Source organism: Nicotiana tomentosiformis, chromosome 8 (assembly GCF_000390325.3).
Source record: "Nicotiana tomentosiformis chromosome 8, ASM39032v3, whole genome shotgun sequence".
In the NCBI taxonomy this organism is placed as follows: Eukaryota; Viridiplantae; Streptophyta; class Magnoliopsida; order Solanales; family Solanaceae; genus Nicotiana; species Nicotiana tomentosiformis.
Genome location: NC_090819.1, coordinates 71,189,539 through 71,213,224, shown reverse-complemented (window position 1 = coordinate 71,213,224; position 23,686 = coordinate 71,189,539).

Sequence of the window (23,686 nt, the reverse complement as noted above, 5' to 3'; positions counted from 1 at the left end):
TTTATGTACTATTCAAACAGACTGTGTATTTATTTCATTTTCGCTTTATAAACTCTATTCTTAGAAGCTCATGATTTGTACTACAAGTTCTTGGGGGAAATGTATAAGATTCAGATAATTCCTTTTGTTTAATTTTCTTATTAATATTATTGAAATTGGATGGTTATTAGTTGGCTTACCCAGCGGGTTGGGTTAGGTGCCATCACGACTAGTGGATTTGGGGTCGTGACAGTTAGGTTTTTGAGAAAAGTGTAAAGATCAAATTGTTTTCTATTGCAATTCTTGATGATATTGAGTTAATTTTTGGTAGATTTGAGCCGTGTGGAGGCGAGTTTTAATGGAAAAGAGATTTTCGAGGGTTGAGTTGACCTAGTCGAGGTAAGTGTCTTGCCTAATTTCATTTGAGGGGAACTGCCCCTAGGATTGGTATTGTTGATTTAATTGTGCTAAGTGAAATCCGTGTACGCAAGGTGACGAGTGGAGACACGGGTAGTATGTTATATTTGGCCGTTTTAGGCTACTTAGAGTATTTCCATGCTTTAATTGAAATGTCATATCATGTTCTACATTCTCATAGTTAATTTATCCTTAATTGTATTAGACTATCCTTACATGCCTTAATTAATTTTCTTAGTACTTGTTCTACAACCTACTTGCTAAATTGCTCTCATGCTTTAGTTGAACTTGTTGTCTCTTTTAATTGTTACATGATATATCTTCATTGATAATTATCCTTATTTGAAGTTATTGTTCGTGTTATCTCTTTCCTTATTTGATTTACGTTACTTGAAGTAATTGTTCATGTTATCCCCTTACTTGTTGATTTACATTATTTGAGACTCATTGTTAAGTATTATCTCTTCCATTGCAAGATAGTCTTATCTAATATCGTGGTTAGATATCATTTTCTCTCGTCGTTGAGTTTTTGGTGTTGAAGTTGTGAAAGTCGTTAACACGTTGAAGCGATGTTGGTTATTGTTGAAACGTCTATCTTAATGAGGCTTTCTCATTCATTGTTGTTGTTGATATTCGTGTATAGATTGTGGTGGTGCCATGGCTATTGTTGTGGAAACACTGATATTGTTATTGTTGTCAAGTTGTGATATATGGGCACTTGTGGTGCGAAATATTATTGTAATATGATATTAATGCGCATGCGGCGGTGTGAGGCTTGGGGTTGATGTGCATGCGACGGTATAAGGTGAGACTTTTGTGCGTGTTAATTGTAGGGGAACTACGTGAAGCCACACGGTGTCATAAGGTGGGCTAAAGTGCACATAGTTATTTCGGGAAAACTGTTTTCAAAACCTAAATGTAAGGCTCACGCGGCGGTATAAGGACAGGTTGTGATTGAAATTGAGAAAAGTCATATAAGGTGGTACCTCGGTTGCAATTCTTGATTATACAAGGTGGTACCTCTATTGGGATTCTTGATTATACGAGACAGTACCTCGGTTTTGATTTCATTATACACGAGGCGGTACCTCGTTGTGATTCTTGTTTGTTATTTCATATTGCAAAGTGTTTGTGTAGGAATATATCTAGTTGTTTCACTCTTATTTGGTCTAGCAGTTATTATCCGTACATGATCATCGTAGTCTCAATTACTTCTTTTATGTTATTTCTAATGTTGATTTCCAGTATTAGTTCATGCTATCATCTTGTTCCATTTTCTTTGCAATTAATAATGCATTAAAGGGAGCCAATTAGATCTTCTCTGTATTTCATTTTCTTACTGCTTTTTTATATCCTAATAGGTTTCTTGACCTGATGTCATCACTACTCTACTGAGGTTAGGCTAGATACTTACTAGGTACCATTGTGGTGTACTCATACTACACTTCTGCATATTTTGTGTAGATCCAGGTACGTCTGCTCATGCCGCTCGCTAGAGTTGAGAGAGTTGATGCTTGGGAGACTTCAAGGCATACCTGCTCCACATCCGCAGGTCTCAGAGTCACCTACCCTTTTTATTCGGTTTACTGTTATAGTTCTGTGAGACAATGACGTAGTAGCTATCCTAGTTTTTACTTTATAGAGCTTATGACTCAGTTCCACCGGTTTTGGGGTGTATATTGATGAGATTCTGTGTTCAGAAGGTTTTTATCTATTATTCAGTTGTTTTCAGTAACTTGTTAAGTATATCTGTTAAGTTATTATTAGTCGTTAGGATTACCTAGTCGTAGAGACTAGGTTCCATCATGACATCCTACAGAGGGAAATTGGGGACGTGACTAGTTGGTATCAAAGCTCTTGTCTCATAGGTGTTATGAGTCATAAGCAGGTTTAGTAGAGTCTTACGAATCAGTACAGAGACGTCTGTACTTATCTTAGAAAAGCTGCTGAACTGTTAGGAAAACATCACTTCTTTGATCTCTTATCATGCGAATTGTTTGATTTCGAAAACTAAATATTTCACTTTCTGTTCTCTCCCAGATGGTGAGGACACAGACTGCTGGATTCGATGATCAGGCACATGAGCCCCCAGCTAGATCTGCGAGAGGCCGGGGATGGGGCAGAGGCTGAGGACGGGCATATGGTGTAGGCAGAGCACCTGCCCGAGCTGCGACAGAGGAGCCACCAGTAGCTCCAGTCGGGTGACAGGCACCCGAGGCGCCTATTGACACCCCGTCACTTCAGGAGACCCTCGCGCAGTTCTTGAGCATGTTCGGTACCTTAGCTCAGGTGAGGTTGATCCCACTTACTCCAACCACGTCTTAGGGTGGGGGAAAAGCACAGACTCCCGCGGTCCGTACCCCAGAGCAGTGGGTCCAGGTTAATCAGGTATTAGAGGTTATACCGGTATAGCCTGTTGCTCTGGTTTAGCCCGTGGTTAGGACAGCATAATTTGAGGATGAGTAGCTAAAGGCTCGAGAGGTTCAAGAAGTACCATGAGTTTCTTGAGGACTTCCAACATATCCTCCGCATAATGGGTATTGTGGAGATGAGTAGGGTTGCTTTTACTATGTTCCAGCTAAAGGGGCGGCATATCAGTTGTGGCAAGCGTATGAGGTAGGTAGCCCAGCCGAGGAAGCTTCACTTACATGGGATCAGTTTTTAGAGTTTTTCTTGAGGGAGTTTGTTCCTCAGACCCTTCGGGATGCTTGGCGCGTGGAGTTTGTGTAGCTGTGCCAGGGTGCTATAAGAATGTCGGAGTATGCTGTCCGATTCAGCGATTTGTCCAAGTATGCACCTGCCTTGGTTGCTATAGTCAGAGAGCGAGTCCGTCGATTCATCGAGGGGCTCCACCAGAGTATTAGATTCAGCATGACTTGGGAGTTGGAGTCAGATACTCCGTATCAGTATGTCATGACCCAGAATCCAACTAGTCGTGATGGCCCTAACCTAACCCGCTAGGTAAACCCATTAACAACAATCCAATTCAATGAGATTTACTGAGAAAATAAATGATGAAATAACTAAACTTTTATACACTTCCCAAGGACTAGTAGTACAAATCATAAGCTTCTAAGATTTAGACATTACAAAGCTAGTATGAAATAAATGCATCATCTGTTTGAAATATACATGAACAGATTAATAATTCTAAAGCTAACAAGAACAAGAGGCAGCTATGACTGGAACGCAGGTACATCTTCAATGCCAGCTCCCGCCATACACAGTAACATCACCATCCAAAATCTGCACGCAGGGTGCAGAAGTGCAGTATGAGTACAACCGACCACATGTACTCAATAAGTAACAAACCTAACCTTAGGTTGAAAGTAGTGACGAGCTTGGACAATGGCCAGAGTCCTACACCAGCAGCCTGGATAAACTTGTAGCAATATAAATAAAGCAGTACAAGTAATGACTCAAAGATATGATGCTCAACTCGTTCACGGTTACGGAAAAATAGGCATGCTTTTCAGGTATAACAGTAAAAAATAATTTTTTTACCAAAATCACCAAAATGTGAGATATCAGAAAACTGTGATTTTTCCCAAAAACTTTTAACAATGAATAGGACGTTTCATTACTAGATGGCGTGAGGAAAATGCATCTCTATGCCTACATATCAATGTGCATGTAAAGTCATGAATGTCACAATAACATACAACATGAAGAAATGCATCTCTATGACCACGTGCCAAGTATGTATATTAAGTGCAATATATTAAGTGCAATGCATCATAGTGATAAACTCCTTTGCTCATGCTCTCGGAGCAGTCAACCTCACTCAACACTCTCAATCACTTAGTCCTCCCAGTCACCCAGTCACTCAGTCCACCCAATCACTCAGTCCACCCAATCGCTCGACACTCGCACCCGACACTCACACTTAGTAGGTACCTATGCTCACTGTTGGTATGTCAGACTCCGGAGGGGCGGATCCTGCCCAAGCGCTAATATAAGATAATCATGGCATGAATCAATAAATCCTTCTGCAGCGTGCAACCCGATCCCATAAATATCACTCACAATCAGGCCCGCACTCTCCCTCAGTCATCATCCTCTCCATTCCCTCGGCCTCGCAAATATCATGCCAATCCGCCCAAACAGTGATAATATGATGTGGGACAAATGATAACAGAGACTGAGATATGATATGCAATGAATAAGTATGGCTGAGTATGTAATTGCAATTTAAGCAAATAACTCATCAGCATAAATGACCTCAGTGGGTCCCAACAAGATAAACATATAGCCTAAAAATGGTTTCTAACATGGGTCACAACTTAATTACTCTAGCACGTAGACATTTTATGGATAGAAACAAGATTAGGTCACTACACCGTTCCACAGAATCAAATGAGTCATAATTCGCACGGTACATACACCCGTCACCTACCATATGAGTCACCTCAGCACCAAACACATAACTCGTATATTCAGGGGTTTATACCTTCAACGCCAAGTTTAGAAGTGTTACTTACCTCGAATAAGCCAAATCCAATACCGAGCAAGCCAACAATTTTTTGAAAATGCCACCCCATGCGTACCGACCTCTGAATGGCTCAGAACTAGCCAAAAGCAAGTCAAGAACGTCAAATAATGCCAAAGGACGCAAACCCAATTGATAAAGGTAGAATCTTTAATCAAAAGCCAAACATCATCCAAAAAGTCAAACTTGGGCATGTACCTCGGAACCCGACAAAACTCACAAAAACCAACAACTCATTTAATTATGAGTCCAATCATACTAGTTTCACTTAAATCCGACTCCGAATTGATGATCAAAACTCAAAAATTCAGTTTATACAATTTTACACAAAATCCCCCAAATTTCACTTTGAAATCATCAATCAAATACCAAAAACGAAGATGGATTCATGAAATATAACCAAAATAGAGTATTAGAACACTTATTATAATCCATGCGGTGAAAATCGCCTCAATGAATGCCCCAATCCGAGCTCCCCAACTCAAAATATGACCAAATGAACAAACTCTCGATATTATATGTTTTTACCTAGCTGCTCTACCTCGTCTCTCATGCCAAAAGATCCAAAACTCACTTTTTATGCCTCCAATGGATTTCTTGTGAAATTCCAATCAAGTTAGGCTTTTGAATCACTCCATTTGACCTTATAATGAAGGAGATATGTTGGTTTAAATATTTTGCAAATAGTGAAGATTTTTAAATACGAATTCAGTGGCAAGTGCGTAATTAATCTGGAAATAATCTAGCAACCCAATTCTTAGCAAAATGACCATAAATTGCTCATACGATGTCGAAACATGATGATTCCAGTTTCTATGGTTCCAAATTTACGATACATATCTAATTCTTCAATCAAAACAAAATTTGGAGCTCATTTGCGTAATGTGGCACCATTTATGCTTGAAGAAACGACGTCGAAACATAAAAAATGAGCGCAACACAATCCAAACCTATCTAAAACTCACCCGAGCCCCTTCAGACCCTGTCCGAACATACAAACAAGTCCCATAGTATAACACGGACTTAATCGAGGCCTCAAATCACGCATAACAACATCAAAACCATAAATCGCACCTCAAATCGAACTTAAGGAATTTTGAATCTTTCAACTTCCTAAACTCGTGCCGAACCTTATCAAATAAACCTGAAATGAACTCAACAAAGCTATTCCAATTCCTGGAACCACAATTCAAATCGGATATCATTAAAGTCAACTCCCGATTAAACTTATGAACATTCCAAACCTTTAAATTTCTAACTTTCGCCAAATAGTGTCGAAACCTTCTAGAAATATCCAAATGCGAATCCAGACATACGGCCAAGTACAAAATCACCATCCAGATCTAACAGAACCATTAAAATGCCAAAACTGATGACTCACACAAGTAATACATCATATGAAGCTACTCATGTCTTCGAATGGCTGAACGGAATGCAAATGCTAAAAACGACCGGTCGGGTTATTTTTTTCTCCCCCACTTAAACATACGTTCGTTCTCGAACGTACACAAACTCATTCCAAAGCCATCAAATTGCCGTGTAACCTTACCATGCACATACCCGTGGGTGATCCCATGCCATCCTAACTAGGGGTGGGCGTCGGTTGGTGCGGTCGGTTATTATGAAAGTACGATTCGGTTTTCGGTTTTATAATATTAATAACCAAATCAAACCAAATTATTTACGATTCAGTGCAGTTTTTTCAAAGTTCGGTTTGGTTTTTTGCGGTTTAGTTTTTTTGTTATTAACGGTTCAAGATTTTTATATCCAATATGGACAACTTATGTAACTGAATATAATATACGTGCCACTGAATGATTTCAGACGTGCCATTAAATACTTCAAACAAGAAGAAAGAAAAGCTTTTTCCATTTCAATTTTCATATGAAACTCAGAAAGCTATAATAGAGGCTAATTGGCATGCACTCTGATTCTGAGAATTGAAAGCTTTTTGGCATCTCTTTGGCATGCATTCTGATCCTGAGATAGAAAATGGAAATACAAACACAATTTAGCTAAGGACTGAGAAGGGCAAACAATTACCAACAGTTGGTCTAAGTCCAAGTAAATTTGGAACAATTATATGAATTCTCAATGCCCAAATTGCCCCGTTTAAATTAATTTAATGAATAAACAATTGAAAAAGGAACTTCTTTTAATTTCAAAAATATAAAAATTAAAGAATGTTTTTACACAAATTAGAGCCAGTTCCCCTCCTCTCACTTCCAACCTGCCAAAAAAGCAAAGAAGAAGAGAAGGAGAAATTTTGATACCACCTAACAAGAATTACCTTATGAAGCAAGCTTCTTAGTTCCACATTTATACTCTTAAAAATTCAAACTTATTTTCGGATAAATAAAATCAAATTCAAGAAAATAACAAAATAGCACATATGTAAGACATGTTAACAAAAGAGAGGAAGCTTTATGAGTAAATAATTAAATTCTCAATTAGGAAACAAAAAACCTCAAATGAATAATTGAAGTTTTATCTGCTACATAATTATATAGAGAGAGACCTGGAGAAGAGGACAAAAATGATGAGAAGGAAGGCAGTGAGGGCAAAAGCTTTGACAACACTCTAAGCAGAAGATGTTTTCTCATTTTTTCCTCCTATTCCCGTGGACCCCACATCCTGCAAAGAATTTCTTAGCCATTAATCCTTCTAACAATGCAGGTTTCATTGTCTCTTCCATCTTATGATCCTTCTTCTTTTTTATAATTTGTTTAAATTCTCCTAACAAATTAAAAGTAAGAAAAATAGTACTATGTAGCTGCTATATGTAGAAATAAGTCTCAGCTCAACTAAATCTGAGGAAAAAGGTAACAACTAATCTGAGGAAGAAGGATGAGCGACCGGCGACAGCGACGAGCTGAGGAAGAAGGCGTCACAGGAGCGTCGGCACTCGACAGTACTGCAGCAGTCGCATATAGTGACAGAGGAGGAACCCTAATTTCTAATTTACAAGGAGTAAAGAAGGGAAATGGAAAGTAACGTAAAAGTCTGTAGGCTAATTAGGCTTAGGTTTTGGGTAAATTGGGTGGGCTTCAGATGGGTATTGGGCTTCAGCCTTCAGAATTTCAGATGGGTAATGTAACGTAAGTTTTGGACTCATACCCAAAATTTCAGTTTTTCGGTTTAACCGAAAACCGAAACACCAAAACCGTAAACCGCACCAAAAAACCGAAATCTAATAATTTAAAAACCGCATACCGACCGAATAACCGATTAAACCGAAACCAAAAAACTAAAATTAACGGTTCGGCCGATTTTTTCGGTTCGGCCGGTATTATGCTCACCCCTAACCCCAATCCATATAAGTCTGATAACACAACATAACTGAAGATCCTTAATTCAACCTTAGGTCATAAGCCTTAGAACCCAATTTCCAACATCCAGATTTCCTCACAAGACCCAAATCTCGCATCTACACACTGTGTAAGTCTGAACAAGCCGAATCAAGTCATAACCATAACCCAAGATGTAATCACATGATACACCACGTAGTAATAATTATCGATCACAGTAGCTACTCAAAACAAAGCCATTATAGGTAATAACCTCAAAACCTTCGTACATTGCCGATGATGAAAGAAACATACAAAAACTCATAACCACTCATCAGATCAACAAGTCGTGGAGCCCTCTCTCGTCCGTCAAGAACCAAAGCCAAATCCTAAGCTAACTTCCGATATTATTCCTCCATACATCCTCTAATCAAATCCGATAGTACTCATTCTAGGTCCAATGACCTCATCTCCTCAAACACAAGCATTCTATTGACATGCTACACACACACACAACCTAAATCCATAAACCGTACAATCCGTGCACCAATAGGCAACAATTCAAATGTACTCAATCATGGAAAATGACTCAAATGAGAGAACCGTCCCGCAGGCTCAACAAGTACCACCACAAGGCAATGCTATGAACACATCAAACATAGTAGGACCAATAGACATGAATCTAACACAAAGGATCATATCCCAACATAGCCCCGCTGCAATGCGTGACCCATCCAAATGTCGGTCCATATGAAATACTTCAAACCACAATTCTCAAAATCAATAACTACACGCAATTCGACATCAAGTTCACAAAGTGCATGATCATAACCATGGTGAAGCCAATAATACAATGTACCACAACCTGGAAAGAACATAACCAAGGCATAATCACCCATTCAATACCCCATTAATCATCTCGCTTGAATTCCGCTGCAAGGCCCATACAGAATCGCATCATGTGTGCATATAACCAACGAATCATCACCCCTCGTAGCATAGAAGAGTAACACAACAAACATATTAGAACACAAACAAGCTCGACTCTAATTGAATGACTCATACCTTAACACTAAGAGTTCCGAGTCAATAAATCTGACCTGGTGTAGAATACATGTCGTCATTGGGCCTACCAATGGGGCCCCAAATCAACTCTCGTCATCCCTAAATGGATAAATGGCCCTCCAAAAGTCCATAATGACCTAATCATAGCACGTACTACGAGTTGGCTAACGTTGGCCACATCCTCACAGTCCACAACCATAAAATAATCTGCTTCTGAGGACTCCCAGTCTCCAAATTGATAGAACAGATGAATCACCATAGCTTATCCCAACTCCACCACTTGAATAACTAACACTTCTCTTATACACAATCATCCCCACGAGAAATACTTCTGAAATTCTTCCATGCTACATAGCAAAAATCTGCACATCAATAGTCGATCAATTGTGTGAGTACCGCAATACCAATGAAGCATCCGTAAGTTAAAACACAGTGCGTCTTTTGAAATGCGCACCCTTAGGCAATACCAAATAGTTATATGATTCATCAAAACAGCGAAAACCGTCCATGCCGTATAAGAATTCATAACCTTCCCTTCAAAACTTAACCCTTACCTTGCACAAGCAAATCTCAATCCCATATAACGCACTACATCTATCATGCCATCATGTGAAAAGTATGAGAATCTCATTAACAACTCTGAGTCACAAGCAAAATACTTACCCGATCAGTCAAAAACCTTCCACTTGATCCCATCCAGGAGAAAATTACAACACGCAACATACCCCTCATACCTGTAGATAATATCCATCTTAAATTGTGGCAGAAATCATCGAGAACACTTTGAAGCCCATTTGCACATAACCAAGCTATCAAATTTGAATCTCTCTAGGTCAACCAAGCCACACAGGTCGCCAGACCCAAGAGTATTGCCACAAAACACCTGTAGAGACTCACCACATCAAAAGTACTCAAAGAACCGATCTGATCTAACCTACTCACAAGTTGTCCTATTTCTCTGAGTTCCTTCCGAATTACCCTTAAGTTTACACTTTTCCTTGCCATAACACTATGGTCCTTACCCAATGCTCACCACAAAAGATCCTAGAATAAACCACACCGCCTTAAGTCCCATAAGACGTTATATTCCCTTTTAAGCACCCCAAGGGTACCACAACCGCGACACCTAATATGAAGAGACCTTCTGTGAATATAAAGTTGTGCCCTTCACCTTCCTAATACTGAAATGTACAATCCATAATGATATAGAAATACCGCAAGTCTCGACACCATCTAATGTAAATCTCAGATTCTAGCCATATACAAATCCGAAAAATTCTCAATTACCACATATAAATCTTGAATCTATTAGAACTTTCTCGAGATTGCACCATCCAAACGGGCAAACGACCTGTGCTCCATTAGCACAATAACACCCAAAGATGTAATCCATACCTCTAAGAAACCAAGTTAATTCCTACTCTATGCATACTATTCCTTCATGAATAACAATTTAAATCATTCCATGATTCTCATATACCCATAAAGTGTAATACACCATGCATCCAGAAATTTCCTTGCTTAAGTCATCCTCCTACATGTCATAACGCTATCCACAATTATGCCTTAGGCCGAAACCAATATATCACATAACCATGCAATCAAATCATCGATAGTAGACTGCCTCACTTTGCTCAAAGCCATAGATCAAAACTCAATAACTCATGCTCATAATCCATTACTGCCATAATACTGCAGTGAGATTCAACTAAATCCTTCATAAGCTCATGTAATACAACCCATGAAATACCTCAATCATCCGTTAAGCTTGCATTCATCCTTGTAACAGTCAGGTCAACTTTCTCAACCGATCCAAACTCAAATCGCAACACATATAAACCACTGATAGAAAAGAAAGCCTCCACACGATATCATAAGGATCACAAATCCGTAGATTACCCCGCAAGTGATAACCCACCTGCTTAGCCTCAAACTGACATCTCTCTATACCCTTTCAAAGCCACAACTACTACGCAATCCCTTAATCTTCATGAGTCATAACTCATCAACAAGACATGAAAATCTACTTCATTCCACAAATAAACAACATGAGAGATCCCTCAACACGATCATAACTCAAGACTGTACAACATATCGAGACAGAATTCAAGCATCCAGTAGTCCTTTTCACATCTCAAGCAAACTCTTCCTGTCACATTCAAATCATCTGAACACATTCCGCAGTCACATCCTACTCATCATATAGCCATCCAACCACTTACCGAGCCATCGATCCCACTCATAGGGACACCACTTGACATAGAAGTCCAAAAGCACATGCTCACGCAACTGAAACTACCGAGTCTAAGCTACAGGGTAGGCAAAAGCACATGCTCACGCAACTGAAACTATCGAACCTAAGCTGCAGTCCAAACCTAGCCTCAAGTCCTCTAGACTGGACTGTCACCAAAGCACAGAAAACAACATCGCACACCTCATCTATGGAATCCACAAGTCGTCGATGTACACCCAATACCGAACACTCATATATGCATACGAGCGAGTGGAAGGAATTCAATGAGATATACTTCAAGCTGAATCAATGCTGCACGATAAGGAAAGAAAGAAGGAAAGTTTATCCTAAATACCATGTAGCCTCTCGAAGAAAGGTATGGACGTCATCATACCGATCTGCAAGACTTTACTAGACATTTGCTCATGACTCGTAGAACTTATGAACCTAGATCTCTGATATCAACTTGTCACGACCCAAAATCCAACTAGTCATAATGGCACCTAACCTAACCTTCTAGGTAAGCCCATTAACAATAATCTAATACAATGAGATTTACTGAAAAAATAAATGATGAATTAACTAAACTTTTATACACTTACCAATGACTAGTAGTACAAATCATGAGCTTTTAAGATTTAGAGTTTACAAAGCTGGTATAAAATAAACGCATCATCTGTTTGAAATATACATGAACAGATTAATAATTCTAAAGCTACAAAAAATAAGAGGCAGCTATGACCGGAACACATATACATCTTCAATGCCAGCTCCTGCCATACACATGAACATCAGCATCCAAAATTTATGCGCAAGGTGTAGAGAGTAGCATGAGTATAACCGATCCCATGTACTCAATAAGTAACAAACCTAACCTTAGGTTGAAAGTAGTGACGAGCTTGGACTACGGTCAGAGTCCAACACCAACAGCGAGGTACAACTCGTAACAATATAAATAAATCAGTACAAGTAATGACTCAAAGCTCATTCAAAGTTACGGAAAATAGCCATGTTTTTCAGCTATAACAGTAAAAAAACTAATTTTTTCACCGAAATCACCAAAATGGGAGTATATTAGAAAACTGTGATTTTTTCCAAAACCTTTCAACAACAGATAGGATGTTTCAGTACCATATGGCATGAGGAAAGATCATCTCTATTCCTATATGTCAATTTGCATGTGAAGTCGTGAATGTCACAACACCGTACAACATGAGGAAATGTATCTCTATGCCTACGTGCCAAGTATGCATGTCAAGTACAATGCATCATAATGATAAACTCATGTGCTCATGATCCTCGGAGCAGTCAACCTCACTCAGCACGCCCAATCACTCAGTCCTCCCAGTCACTCAGTCCTCCCAGTCATTCAGTCCTTCCAATCATTCAGTCCTCCCTATTACTCGGCACTAACACTCAGTAGGTACCTGCGCTCACTGTTGGTATGTCAGACTTCAGAGGGGCGGATCCTTTTCAAGCGCTAATATAAGCTAATCATGGCATGTATCAATAAAGCATGCTGGTGCGTGCAGCCCGATCCCACAAATATAACTCACAATCAGGCCCATAGCCTCACTCACTCATCACCCTCTCCAGTCTCTCGACCTCACAAATCATATGCCAATTAGCCAAAACAATGATAATATGATATAATACAAATGATAACAGAGACTGAGATATAATATGCAATCAATGAGTATGACTGAGTTTGGGATTGCCATTTAAGAAAATAGGTCAACAGCAGAAATGACCTCAGTGGGTCCCAACACGATAAACATAGAGCCTAAACATGGTTTCTAACATGGGTCACATCTCAATTACTTTAGCACGTAGAAATTTCAAGGATAGAAACAAGATTAGGTCACTACACAGTACCACATAATCAATCAAGTCATAATTCACACGGTGCATACGCCCCTCACCTAGCTTGTGCGTCACCTCAATACCAAACATATAACATGTATATTCAGGGGTTCATACCTTCAACACCAAGTTTAGAAGTGTTACTTACCTCGAATAAGCCAAATCCAATACCGAGCTGTCACGCCCCAAAATCGAGGAGCGCGATCGGCGCTCAATCGAGTGAACCCGACCGAGCAAGCCTGTTAGATTCCTTCTACCTAAGCTCATCCATGAATAAGGAGAATATATGTTTTCCCTAATTAAATAATAAAGTGGTCATGTCTGCAATTACCAATTTCTTACCATAATACAACCACAACATATCATAGTTTGTCTTTCCCAGTACCAATACACAACCCACACTATGTCTACGGAGCCTCTATAGAAAAAGAAAAGTACAATGATAATGCCGGCAACAAGGCCCCATCTATACCTCAACAATAATACATAAAGAACAAAAGATACATGACCCCGGGATGAAGTGGGGCTCACCGAGTCAGCTGGGAAGAAGGTGTACTTCTATCACTGATCAATATCTCCTGCTGTGGAACCACCTACATCCATTTAAAGATGCAGTGCCCCCGAAAAAAGGGATGTTAGTACCGTCAAATAGTACTAGTATGGAAACTAAACACCAATTTAAGAATTCAGGAATACAATATGAATACGATGAACCAGTGCGGCAATAGAATAATATAGATAACCTTCTAAACCATAGCAAGCTTATTAAAAGCTATCAATAATATTTATAGGATCTAAGATGAGATCCTCTATAACCATATTCACACAAAGCGACCCCGCCGCCTCACCCGATGTATGCAGGTGGAGGTATACGTACAATACCACAACTCTAAATAAGCTGCCCTGCCGCCTCACCCCAATGTATGCGGGTGGATGTATAACCATAGTACCAATAACCTATACAAAGCGGCTATGCCGCCTCACCCCAATGTATGTGGGTGGAAATGCATCAACGATACCAATACCAACACAAAGCGGCTATGCCGCCTCACCCCAATGTATGCGGGTGGTGGTGCCACAACAATACCAAAACCATACACAAAGCGGTTGTACCGCCTCACCCTAATGTAAGCGGGTGGATGTGCAGTCCCACAATATCATAATCCCTACACAAAGCGGTCATGCCGCCTCACCCCAATATATATATGGGTGGAGGTGTATCACAATCACAATCTCTATACCATAATCCCCACACAAAGAGGTCATGCCGCCTCACCCCAATGTATGCAGGTGGAGGTGTATCACAATCATAATCTCTACACATCTTAGCATAATAACTTTCACATAAATCACGACTAGAAATTATAACATGTGGGTACGTAATCCATAGTTTGGGACATATCCTTAATTTATAATGCAATATGATAAGAGCATTTGAAACACGAATAGAACATATATCTTCATCACAAAACTTATCGGATTACTCGATTTATAATTAACATCTTGGAACTTACAAGGATAATGAGAATTCCAATTCTTAAAGAAGAGTTTAGCCAACATACCTCAATTGAGCTTCCTTAAACTCTAAAACATTCCGGAATTCTTAGCAACTTCAATCTATTTTAGAAATATAATAAATTGAACCACAATTAGGAAGATGATTATGGTTCTTGCTCATTTGAGCATTTTATCAAACACTAAGTGTGCATTAGGTTTCAAGGCCCTTTTATGGAGGATTCCATCATCCCACAACCCAATATTTACCATTTTTAGCTCAACAATCTTCCTACACCCTTTGATAACACATGCATGTAAGACAAACAAATCTCATGCCCAAATATTATCTTGCTAATTACCCATTTTCAGATGATTTTAAAACTAGGGTTTAGGGTGTAGAATCTTACCTCTAGGATGATGACCTAGTGAGCTTCCCTTCTTAATCTTCCAAATCTTGAGGAAGAATTGAAGAACAATTATTGAAGAATCACCTTCTCACTCTAGGGCACTCTCTCTCACTCTAAAATGTCAGATTATAGTTCAAAAATGACCCAAAGAGTATTTAACAAAGTAGGGTCGGGTTTTAAAAACCCAAAAATGGAGCTCCAGAATAAGGTATGCGATTTCATAACCGATATGCGGACAGCATATCGGTCGCATAGTTGGTTACAAAATAGCCAAATGAACTGTCTGTGTATGCGGTCACTATGCAGTCCACATAACTATTATGCGGTCACATAATGCACCGCATAACAGTTATGCGGTCACATAGTCGACCGCATAATTGCTTCCTATTGGCCCAATTAATTGCCTCACTCCACGGCCATTATGCGGTCCACAGAGTGATTCTGCGGTTGCATAATGGACTGCAGAAATGCACTTTTCTGCCAAAAATTTTTCTTTACTTTTCGGTGCATTGTTCAACCCAAAAATTCTACAATCCTCAAATACGTAAGCCTAGTCTCACACCATGAAACATTATTTTCTTTGTATATTTTACCGGGCTCTACACATAAATACTTCGATATTTTTCGGGGCGTTACATTCTCCCCCGCTTAGGATCATTCGTCCTCGAATGAGGGTAAAAATCCGTCATTAGCATCTTATCCAACTTAGTTTGTTTTATACCACAAATTAGCAGACCCAAATTTGACTAACTCCCTAAATTGCCAAACATTTCGCCAGAGTTTCCTTTGTAATTAGGCATATCCACCTGTCAGAGAGCCCCAAAAACTCATCATAACAACATATACATATTCCAACGACGTAACATAATACAAAAAAACACCAATTGTGACCTCATAAGCAATATACTTTCAGAAAGGAACACCCTTAACGCCAATTGTTCAAATGATACAAAATTCATAAAAAGTAAGTCTTATAATTTTTCTAGATCACAACTTTATAAATACACGGTCATTCAAAAAAATAAGGATACTTTTTCTTAATTTCTTCCTCAGCCTCCCAAGTAGCCTCTTCAACATGTTGGTTTCGCCACAACACTTTCACGGAGGCAATTTCTTAATTTCTCAATTTCCGGACTTGCCGATCAATAATAGAAAGTCAATTTTGTAAGTCAATTTCTCATTTACCTCAATAGTCTCAACCAGAACAATGAGTGTCGGATCTCCAACTACTTTCTTCAACATAGACATATGAAACATCGGGTGTACTAATGACATCTCAGGTCGTAATTCAAGCTTGTATGCCATCTCACCGATCCTCTGAATGATTTTGTACGGTCCAACATACCTCGGACTCAATTTCCCTTTCTTACCAAATCGCATTACACCCTTCATGGGGGAAACTTTCAAGAATACCCAATCATCTTCTTGGAACTCCAAATCTCTATGACGAACATCCGAATAGGATTTCTGACGACTCTGAGCAGTCTTTAACCTCTTCTTAATGATTTTAACTTTTTCCACAGCCTGATGCACAAGGTTTGGCCCTATCAAATCTGCTTCCCCAATTTCGAACCACCCAATGGGAGATCTACATCTCCTACCATATAAAGACTCGAATGGTGCCATTTGAATGCTAGCATGATAGCTATTGTTATATGCAAATTCTATGAGGGGTAAATGATCATCCTAGCTACCTTTGAAGTCTATAACACAAGCACGCAACATATCCTCAAGCGTCTGAATAGTCTGCTCTGCCTGCCCGTCAGTCTACGGGTGAAATGCTGCACTATGATTCACTTGAGTACCCAAACCTTGCTGAAATTTCTTCCAAAAATTAGCAGTGAATTTTGCCCCCCGATAAGAAATGATGGAAACTGGGGTGCCATGCAACTTGACTATTTCTTTGACATATAACTGAGCATACTGCTCCACTGTCTCGGTAGACTTAACCGGAAAAAATGTGCTGATTTCGTGAGTCGATCCACAATCACCCAAATTGAGTCAAACTTGTACGGAGTGCGTGGTAATACTACCACAAAGTCTATATTAATCATTTCCCACTTCCTTATTGGAATTTCTATGTGTTGTGCTAATCCACCAGGCCTTTGGTGTTTGGCCTTCACTTGCTGACAATTTGGACATCTTGCCACAAAATCTGCCATATTCCTCTTCATATCATTCCACCAATAGACTTCCTTAAGATCATGATACATTTTCGTAGAACCTGGGTGCACAAAATACCTAGAAGTATGAGCTTCAGTCATAATTCTTTCCCGGAGACCATCCATATTTGGAACACAGAGTCGCCCTTGGTACCTTAGTGTACCATCATCCATGACAAGAGAAAAGGCCATGGTCTTATGTTTATGAATCCCCTCCTTCAACTGCACCAACAATGGATCATCGTATTGCTTCTCTTTGAATTCCACAACAAGCGATGATTCAGCCCTATTTTGCACAATTATCCCTCCTTCACTAGAGTCCGCAAGACGAACTCCCAAACTAGCCAATCGGTGAACTTCCTTGGCTAATGCCTCTGATATGCCTCCAAGTGAGCCATACTACCTATATATTTCCGGCTAAGAGCATCAACCACATCATTGGCCTTTTCCGGATGATATAGAGTAACGATGTCGTAGTCCTTGAGTAACTCAAGCCATCTTCTCTTCCTCAGATTCAATTCCTTCTGCTTGAAAATATTTTGAAGGCTCTTATGGTCCGTGAATATATCAACATGGACCCCATATAAATAATGACACCAAAGTTTGAATGCAAATACCACTGCCGCAAGTTCTAAATAATGTGTTGGATAGTTCTTTTCATGATTCTTTAGTTTCCTAGAAGCATAAGCTATCACCTTCCCATGTTGCATTAATACACACCCAAGCCTGATTCTTGAAGCATTACAATATACCACAAATCCATCCATACCCTCTATTAGAGTCAACACTATCGTTGTAGTCAGTTTTGCTTTCAATTCTTGGAAACTCTTTTCACAAGCATCTGACCATTGGAACTTAATTGCCTTCTGCTTCAATTTAGTCAATGGAGAGGCAAGAGTAGAAAACCCCTCCACAAACTTTCTGTAATATTCAGCTAAGCCTAAGAAACTGCGAATCTCTGTTGGAGTTGTAGGCCTTGGCCAATTCTTCACCGCTGAAATATTCTGAGGATCAACCTTAATTCCCTCACTAGAAACTACATGACCCAAGAATATGACTTATTCAAGCCAAAATTCACACTTTGAAAACTTTGCATATAACAGCTGCTGATGCAGGGTTTGCAGAACTACCCTGAGATGATCAGCATGGTCTTCTCGACTTCGTGAATATACAAGAATATCGTCAATAAACACTATCACAAAAGAGTCGAGGAATGGCTTGAAAACGCGATTCATAAGATCCATGAAGGCTACTGGGCATTTGTTAGCCCAAAAGACATCACCAGAAATTCAAAATGCCCATACCTAGATCTAAAAGCTGTTTTTGAAATATTCCGCTCCCTGATCTTCAATTGGTGATCCCGGATCTTAAATCAATCTTGGAGAAGTACCTGGCACCTTGCAATTGATCAAACAAATCATCTATCCTTGGAAGTGGGTACTTATTCTTGATTGTGACCTCATTAAGTTGCCGATAGTCAACACACATTCTTAGTGACCCATCTTTCTTTCTTACAAAAAAGACCGGTGCGCCCCAAGGTGACACACTTGGCTGGATAAAACCCTTTTCTAATAAATCTCTCAATTGTTCCTTTAGCTCTTTCAATTTTGTCGGTGCCATTCTGTAGGGTGGAATAGATATAGGATGTTTGTCTGCCATCACATCAATCCCAAAATCAATCTCCCTGTCTGGTGGGATCCTAGGGTGTTCATCCGGAAGGACTCCCGAAAATTCATTCACAACAGGCACAGACTCAAGTGTAGGTGCCTCAGCATCGGTGTCCGTAAACTGGACCAAATGGTAAATACATCCCTTGTTGATCATCTTTGTGGCCTTAAGGTAGGAAATAAACCTTCCCTTTGGCACGACAACATCACCCTTCCACTCAATAATTGACTCATTTGGAAATTTGAACCTAACAGTTTTGGTTCGGCAATCGAGCTTGGAAAAACATGAATAAAGCCAATCCATCCCCATTATCACATCAAAATCGACTATTCTCAATTCAATAAGATCGGCCATGGTGCCCCGATCGCGCAACGTGACAACATAATCCCTATAAACCCGCGTGGCCAAAATAGACTCATCAACCGGAGTAGATACAAAGAACGGCTCATGAAGCTGTTCTTGTTCTATTCCAAATTCTATAGCAACTTAAGGAGTGACATATGACAAAGTGGAATCGGGATCAATAAGAGCATATACATCATGAGATTGGACAGTCAATATACCTGTGACAACATCTGGAGAAGCCTCTGATTCCTGAAGTCTCCACATAGCATAAAATCTGTTGGGTCCTCCCGAATTCTGTGCACCACCCCTAGCTGCACCACGCCCTACGGGTGCTGGGGTGCCTCGAGCTGGAAGTGCTGTGGATGTAGTTGCTGCAGAATTAGCTGGCTGTGCCGCGCCTCTGTCCATATTTCGGTAGGACGAGAGGCAATTTCTCTGAATATGACCCCTCAAACCACACCCATAGCATACTGGTAGGTCCATGAAACAGGACCCAAAGTGTATCCTCCCCACACAAAGCGGTCATGCCGCCTCACCCAATGTATACAGGTGGAGGTGTATCACAATTACAATCTCTACACAGCTTAGCAGAATAACTTTCACATAAATCACGACTAGAAATTATAACAAGTGGATACGTAATCCATAGTTTGGGACACATCCTCAATTTATAATGCAATATGATAAGATCATTTGAAACACAAATTGAACATATATCTTCATCACAAAACTTATCGGATTACTCGATTTATAATCAGCATCTCGAAACTTACAAGGATAATGAGAATTTCAATTCTTAAAGAAGAGTTTAGCGCCAACATACCTCAATTGAGCTTCCTTAAACTCTAAAACGTTCCGGAATTCTTAGCAACTTCAATCTATTTTAGAAATATAACAAATTGAACCACAATTAGGAAGATGATTATGGTTCTAGCTCATTTGAGCATTTTATTAAACACTAGGTGTGCATTAAGGTTTCAAGGCCCTTTTATGGAGGATTCCATCATCCCACAACCCAATCTTTACCATTTTTAGCTCAACAATCTTCCTACACCCTTTGATAACACATGCATGTAAGATAAACAACTCTCATGCCCAAAAATTATCTTGCTAATTACCCATTTTTAGATGATTTCAAAACTAGGGTTTAGGGTGTAGAATCTTACCTCTAGGATGAAGACCTAGTGAGCTTCCCTTCTTAATCTTCCAAATCTTGAGGAAGAATTGAAGAACAATTATTGAAGAATCACCTTCTCACTCTAGGGCACTCTCTCTCACTCTAAAATATCAGATTATAGTTCAAAAATGACCAAAATAGTATTTAACAAAGTAGGGTCGGGTTTTGAAAATCCAAAAATGGAGCTCCGGAACAAGGTATGCTATCGCATATGCGATCGCATAACCGATATGCAGACCGCATATGGGTCGCATAGTTGGTTACAAAATAGCCAAAAGAACTGTCTGTGTATGCGGTCACTATGCAGTCTGCATAACTATTATGTGATCGCATAATGCACCGCATAACAGTTATGCGGTCGCATACTCGACCGCATAATTGCTTCCAATTGGCCCAATTAACTGCCTCACTCTGCGGCCCAATGAGATTTACTGAAAAAATAAATGATGAATTAACTAAACTTTTATACACTTACCAATGACTAGTAGTACAAATCATGAGCTTTTAAGATTTAGAGTTTACAAAGCTGGTATAAAATAAACGCATCATCTGTTTGAAATATACATGAACAGATTAATAATTCTAAAGCTACAAAAAATAAGAGGCAGCTATGACCGGAACACATATACATCTTCAATGCCAGCTCCTGCCATACACATGAACATCAGCATCCAAAATTTATGCGCAAGGTGTAGAGAGTAGCATGAGTATAACCGATCCCATGTACTCAATAAGTAACAAACCTAACCTTAGGTTGAAAGTAGTGACGAGCTTGGACTACGGTCAGAGTCCAACACCAACAGCGAGGTACAACTCGTAACAATATAAATAAATCAGTACAAGTAATGACTCAAAGCTCATTCAAAGTTACGGAAAATAGCCATGTTTTTCAGCTATAACAGTAAAAAAACTAATTTTTTCACCGAAATCACCAAAATGGGAGTATATTAGAAAACTGTGATTTTTTCCAAAACCTTTCAACAACAGATAGGATGTTTCAGTACCATATGGCATGAGGAAAGATCATCTCTATTCCTATATGTCAATTTGCATGTGAAGTCGTGAATGTCACAACACCGTACAACATGAGGAAATGTATCTCTATGCCTACGTGCCAAGTATGCATGTCAAGTACAATGCATCATAATGATAAACTCATGTGCTCATGATCCTCGGAGCAGTCAACCTCACTCAGCACGCCCAATCACTCAGTCCTCCCAGTCACTCAGTCCTCCCAGTCATTCAGTCCTTCCAATCATTCAGTCCTCCCTATTACTCGGCACTAACACTCAGTAGGTACCTGCGCTCACTGTTGGTATGTCAGACTTCAGAGGGGCGGATCCTTTTCAAGCGCTAATATAAGCTAATCATGGCATGTATCAATAAAGCATGCTGGTGCGTGCAGCCCGATCCCACAAATATAACTCACAATCAGGCCCATAGCCTCACTCACTCATCACCCTCTCCAGTCTCTCGACCTCACAAATCATATGCCAATTAGCCAAAACAATGATAATATGATATAATACAAATGATAACAGAGACTGAGATATAATATGCAATCAATGAGTATGACTGAGTTTGGGATTGCCATTTAAGAAAATAGGTCAACAGCAGAAATGACCTCAGTGGGTCCCAACACGATAAACATAGAGCCTAAACATGGTTTCTAACATGGGTCACATCTCAATTACTTTAGCACGTAGAAATTTCAAGGATAGAAACAAGATTAGGTCACTACACAGTACCACATAATCAATCAAGTCATAATTCACACGGTGCATACGCCCCTCACCTAGCTTGTGCGTCACCTCAATACCAAACATATAACATGTATATTCAGGGGTTCATACCTTCAACACCAAGTTTAGAAGTGTTACTTACCTCGAATAAGCCAAATCCAATACCGAGCTGTCACGCCCCAAAATCGAGGAGCGCGATCGGCGCTCAATCGAGTGAACCCGACCGAGCAAGCCTGTTAGATTCCTTCTACCTAAGCTCATCCATGAATAAGGAGAATATATGTTTTCCCTAATTAAATAATAAAGTGGTCATGTCTGCAATTACCAATTTCTTACCATAATACAACCACAACATATCATAGTTTGTCTTTCCCAGTACCAATACACAACCCACACTATGTCTACGGAGCCTCTATAGAAAAAGAAAAGTACAATGATAATGCCGGCAACAAGGCCCCATCTATACCTCAACAATAATACATAAAGAACAAAAGATACATGACCCCGGGATGAAGTGGGGCTCACCGAGTCAGCTGGGAAGAAGGTGTACTTCTATCACTGATCAATATCTCCTGCTGTGGAACCACCTACATCCATTTAAAGATGCAGTGCCCCCGAAAAAAGGGATGTTAGTACCGTCAAATAGTACTAGTATGGAAACTAAACACCAATTTAAGAATTCAGGAATACAATATGAATACGATGAACCAGTGCGGCAATAGAATAATATAGATAACCTTCTAAACCATAGCAAGCTTATTAAAAGCTATCAATAATATTTATAGGATCTAAGATGAGATCCTCTATAACCATATTCACACAAAGCGACCCCGCCGCCTCACCCGATGTATGCAGGTGGAGGTATACGTACAATACCACAACTCTAAATAAGCTGCCCTGCCGCCTCACCCCAATGTATGCGGGTGGATGTATAACCATAGTACCAATAACCTATACAAAGCGGCTATGCCGCCTCACCCCAATGTATGTGGGTGGAAATGCATCAACGATACCAATACCAACACAAAGCGGCTATGCCGCCTCACCCCAATGTATGCGGGTGGTGGTGCCACAACAATACCAAAACCATACACAAAGCGGTTGTACCGCCTCACCCTAATGTAAGCGGGTGGATGTGCAGTCCCACAATATCATAATCCCTACACAAAGCGGTCATGCCGCCTCACCCCAATATATATATGGGTGGAGGTGTATCACAATCACAATCTCTATACCATAATCCCCACACAAAGAGGTCATGCCGCCTCACCCCAATGTATGCAGGTGGAGGTGTATCACAATCATAATCTCTACACATCTTAGCATAATAACTTTCACATAAATCACGACTAGAA